The following is a 5,690-nucleotide window of genomic DNA, read 5'->3' on the forward strand; positions in this document are numbered from 1 at the left end:
TAACCTATCCTTGAAACAACCGATTTATAACGTTCATTTATGTATAAACAACGTGTAACGTTGCAGTTTTCAACTAAACGTTCTGTTAACGGCTTTTCTCCCTTTCGTCGATGCCCTAATCAGTAAGGGCTTAAAAGAAAGGAACATAGGCTTGTAAGGGCTACAAAAATGTTTATGATCAGGTATCCGTTCCCTCTTTTTAGACTCTACTTAGAGCTTTTAGTTCAAAACGATCAGAACTCGAAGAGAAAGTCACAGTTGACTTAAGGTTAATTAATGTTTGTTTTTTTATTTGATTCATTTGTTGTTATCCACGATTTATCTGACGAAATATACTCGCCAGGAATACTGCGGAGTCAATAAAAGGGGAGGACCAAAATCGAACTTTAACACCTAGTACCAGCCAACATCCCACCTACATACAGAAACAGTCAGGAGCGCAGTGGCTGACTGCATAATGCGGGCGACGAGCGGATGAGATTCCCGCTCATTTCGAAAAGGAGTCCTTCATCTTATCTCCGCTTTTTGCGAATTATAAATTAGACTATTAATCTGATAAATAAATTTGAAAAAGGATAATTACACGGAGGGCACTAAACAATCGGAATATCTACGGACTCATGGAAATTTTGGCTTTCTCTCCGGTAAGCGCTTTCTTTTCTCCTGAGGTTTAGAGTTGTTGGATGATGTTCTTGTTTGGGGCGTCCATAATAGCCCAATGTAATCCCGCAGTAAACGGACGATTATTTCGAAAAATTTAAACGATAATGTTTTATTTCGAATAAAGTTTGCTTTGGTTATAAGAAAGTCAACAATTAGCCGGGAAGTGCATTGAGCTGTATGACCGAAATTTATTTAAAGTTTTACCACCAACGGAGTGGCAGTTCTATTCCCTTTTCCTAAATTCTTTTTTATATTATTCTAGTCCAGGGACCGGAATATCTATCTCAGAATGCCTATTTAAAATAAATATTTAATTACTATAGTTTCTGTATTACTTTGCGGAGGTCAATTAGGTTGTAGCCAATTGTTAGAGTTAAACAAAATGAGCGTTTTGTTTTCGGTACAAAATGAAGTATCCTGTAATGTCTAGAGCAGCTGACCCACCAATTCAAGCTTTGTTCATTTGTAAATTAATTTAGAAGCTCCCAGTAAATTAAACATTTTGTTCACCATGAAGAGTGGTAAATTTCTCTATTGATACAGTGGGCGTCCCAACATTTCAGTCTTATTTAATTTAAAATTAAAGTAATGGTATTTTGTGAATTAAGAGTTTCAGTTGTTATACAAAATAAGATTTTTGTTACTAATATAGCGGCGTTTGCACTATTTCGGATTTTGATCGGTCTAAAGCTAAATTGATAATAACCAGTGTATAGAACTTTTTGTTCGTGATGCCGAATGGAATAGTCGGTGGCGAATAGAGCGGTTGTCTCGCCTTTTCTCACTTTGTTAATTTTAGGTTTAGTCTTTTTGAGATTTTCTGAATAAACTATTTATACTTTTTTATTATCTTATTATAATAATGTGGAGTTTAATTGAAGAAGACCGTATATACCTTCTCTCTCTCTCTCTCTCACTGAGGGTTTCTATGCATGATTAAGATTTCCAGGTATTACCTTTTTTATATTAACCCACATCACTATTTAAAGGATTCTGGGCTAGGCAGAGAGCGAGAGACGAGTGGTCGAGTGCATTGGATTTATTTTGGTACTATCTCTTCTGGGCGGTCCGTCTTATAGGCTAAAGCCCCTAAAGTGTATTCAAACAGGTCAAGAGGTAGCAGACTGGCGCTGAATTTTCTGGTGGACTTTTCCCCGATCCTAAAATGAAAATGGCATTATAAACGTAAGATCTTCGGATTTAAACTTCATACAAATTAATCTCCACCACTGTAAATCTGCTTCGTCTATCTTAAGCAGACCTTATACAATGGAACATAAGGCTTTCATTTTAATTCAAGATCCTTTGCGCTATAAGGCAGAAATGAGTAGCATATGCCAGAAACATGGCTTTTTAATCTACATAGAACTTATGAAAACTGTAGGATAGCAATTTGCTTCAAAAGAAATATAGATTATATTTTCTTACCTGTGTTCTGTAGTAGCGATTAGTGAGAAGTACTTAGTGACATAGTCACGATTAAAATCAAGCATCAAAGACAAGAAAGAGGACAGTGCAGGGTGATTTGTTCATCATACCTGCCAGTTAATTCTCGAGAACCGCCGCCGTTAGAGGAATGAAGACGTTTGATGGAGTACTGCAGTTTGAAACAGGAACAGTAAGAGCATCGGCAACAGGGATGATTACCTTTTAGAGTACCTTCTAACTATTTATTCATTTTGAATCGCGGAAATACACCAAACTTTGTGACAACTAGATGTCATAAGGTTATTGATCTGAGCTTGTACTCTATATCCATTAGCGAACAATGCAGGGCCTGGCGCGTATCGCCTGAGACATCCCTATTAGATCACAGTCAAATATACTTTTCCCTGAAGGCTGACGAGTCTGATCCGATTAGGTATAGAAAGGAAAGAGCGAATTACTGGGATAAATATAGGGAAGACCTTAAAGAGTCATTGGAAATTATTCCTAAAAGGATAAAATCAATTGAGCAGCTAGATTTTGATGTGGATGTAGTGAATAAAGTCATATGTAACTCTTATATGAATAATTGTCCTCTTCATATTAGAAAGCAAGACAAGGATGCTCCTTGGTGTAATTTTATGCTTCAAGAAATAAAAGAAGAAACTAGGAGTCTATTGATTTGACGCAAGAATGCAGAAAACTTAGATTTGTATAAGGTTAGTGTAGCAAGATATACTAACAAAATACAATCGGCTAAAAGAAACTCATAAAGGAGGCATTCTTAGTGCATCCAAAATGTTTCTGATACAGGTGACATGACAGAAACAGCTAGGGAAAATTTTGAACACCACATGCAGATAGTATGTGTCCAAGGTACTCAGCGTGTGCATGACAAACTCTGCATCTATCGCTGGGACGGATTCGTGAAAATGAGATTTGAGAAAAGCAAAAGTTTTCTCTTTTGGCAAGGACCATTCTTCTACATTTCCGGAAAATTGTTCGCGTATTTTTTTGTCAAGTAGCTCTTGGTGAAATTTTTCAACCTCTGCTTTCTTTACTTCGACTTTTACAAAGAAAAATCTAGATGAAGGAATGCACTTTATTTACTTCTGACGTTTTACTGACCATTTGTAGGAGAGTATCTCTGGTATTTGCAACGATGTAAGATTTACTTAGAACAATTTGGTTATTTAGACACTGGAGATTCAGAAGTCAGCGTCTGTCTTGACAGCGCTAGATGTATAATCGCGGAACAGGCGAATTGATATGCTAGCTCTTATGCATATGCATCATCTTACGTGTGGCAATGTCAGTGATCTTAAGCTCGTTCTTCGTCCATTGAACCACACCAAACGAGTAGAGTAGAACCGGAACGGCAAGAATGTTACTTGCAGATACCTTGTTCAACGCCGACAGATTTGAAGACCAAATCTTCCGAACAAGATGCTTTTATTTGCTTCGAAGAGACTCCTACTCTTATGTTGCGTGCTGAATGAGTCTTCGAGGCACGCCCAAGTATGTATTGGTCTCTGCAGTGTAAGATGTCTGATAAATCTGATATTGGAAGCTCCCATTCTATTTTCATTCATTCTTTGCTTAAGTTTACTACTGCATGGACAAGGAAATAAGCTGTTTTAAAAACATTAATAAAATAACGGGAAAACCCAAACAGAAATACGAGCAGAAGGGCAACAAAAACTGAATTTTCTTATTTTTCTTGCCTCGATTTGTGTTTGTTTTACGTAGAGTTTTGAAACTGCCGAAATGGTTGGCAACTGCGGGAGGCTCAGTAATTACCTCGCCCTCAGGAATACTAATTAAACTTTGTTTTCGCGGATTAGCTTCGGTTTTTTCTTTATTATTATGATTTATGGGAAGTAGAACTTGCGATTCTCCACAAAAAAAGTTTCTTACAGAAACCAGAACAACTTTATCGTGTGTTTTCGGGATATCTACATCCGAATCCAATCATTTACCCCCATCACGTCAGGTTTTGCATTACCTCAGAAGATGGTCTTACAACCCAGTAACCCCTTAAATCCTAATCCCTTGACCCCTGAACCCACATAACTTCTTAACCCCATGACCCGTCAACCTATCAATTCCTTAACCCCTTAACCACATAGCCCCATGTGTCTGAGCTTCTTGCGTCAATCTGGTAATGTTTTTTCGTGTATTTGTAATCCAGAGCACATCCACGTGGTTGACGGTGGGATATTCAGCGATTGGACAGAGACTCTGGATAACAGCGCCCATGCCATCACGCCATAGAATTACTGGGTTACATGTTCAGCATGTTATGAGGAGTTCATGACCAACCCATCTAACTAAGAAAAACCTGTTTTTCTCGTTAAGGTATGGGGCTAAGGGGTTATGGGATTGATGGGTTGAGCGGTCTTGGGGTTAAGAGGTTCAGGGTCAAGAAATTAAGGATTTAAATTTTTATGTTAGAATTCAAACTAGTTTACGAATGCGATCGCCATTTAACGCGTAGATTGTCAGAATGAAAGTTCATACTTTAGATTTTGTATGTAAATTTTAATTAATGTAATGAGCATAATTAATACAAATAAACCGTTACGTACACTCGGCCTAAATTTCTGACTCTTTCGCCCACAATCTCGGTCAGCGATCCAACTCAACAGCCTCGCAATTCTGCCCGCACCTTCAACTCTTTTGTAACCACTCGATGCTACCTATCAACCTCACATTCAATCAAGTATGTGTGTATTCTTTCTAACATTCAGCTATCCTTGAAAGATGCTTAGTCGCCAAGCATAAACGAAAATTAAATAATTGCTAAACCATTACACCTTAACAAAATTCTTAATAACAAAAGAAAATCATTTAATTTATTTTTTTTCCATCTTTCTCTAACGGGTCGTAAACTTCTAATCACATTAACGGCTGGATTATTTTCAACTCTTGTTTGCCTTTTTCAAGGCTCTTCTTACTACTTTTATCGACGTTTGATTTTATAAATTCAATAGAATCTTCCTTTTCACTTCAATTTTGAACATTCTCATCTTCTGAACTATAATGACTGCTTACGTATTCATGTAAACTTAGTCGTCAAATTTGAATTTGACTAATATTCGCAGTTCTTGAAGTATTTTTATCTTTACAAAATAATTTCCGAATTTCATACGTGTGCTATGGTAACTTTACAATAACGACACTTAGTTCTTTCTTTCTAGATTTAAATTTAGTTGAGTCATCTGTTCATACAGTGTTGATTTCAACGAATACAATGTCTCCTATTCCATATTTAAATGTGGTATTACGGTTTTTATCGTAATGACCTTTTGCTTTCTTGTGTTTGATCGCAATCGCCTCTCTAATTTCATTCCTAATCTCTTTTGTTTCTAAAACTCTCAGAATTTTTCGTTTTCATTATTACATGACTGTCTTTATAACGCGGTCTATTTGAATTTAACGTATGCTTGACACCAAATTTTTTGCACAATTTTTCGAATCTATTATCTGTGAAACTAGTATTCCTGCCTGAACTGATTATCTGAGGTGAAGCAAATCTACAAATAAATTCTTTAACCCTCTTGATCTACGTAGGCACTTTCTGAAATCGCCGTAACTCGTAT

The sequence above is a fragment of the Belonocnema kinseyi genome, chromosome 2 (genome assembly GCF_010883055.1).
Source record: "Belonocnema kinseyi isolate 2016_QV_RU_SX_M_011 chromosome 2, B_treatae_v1, whole genome shotgun sequence".
In the NCBI taxonomy this organism is placed as follows: Eukaryota; Metazoa; Arthropoda; class Insecta; order Hymenoptera; family Cynipidae; genus Belonocnema; species Belonocnema kinseyi.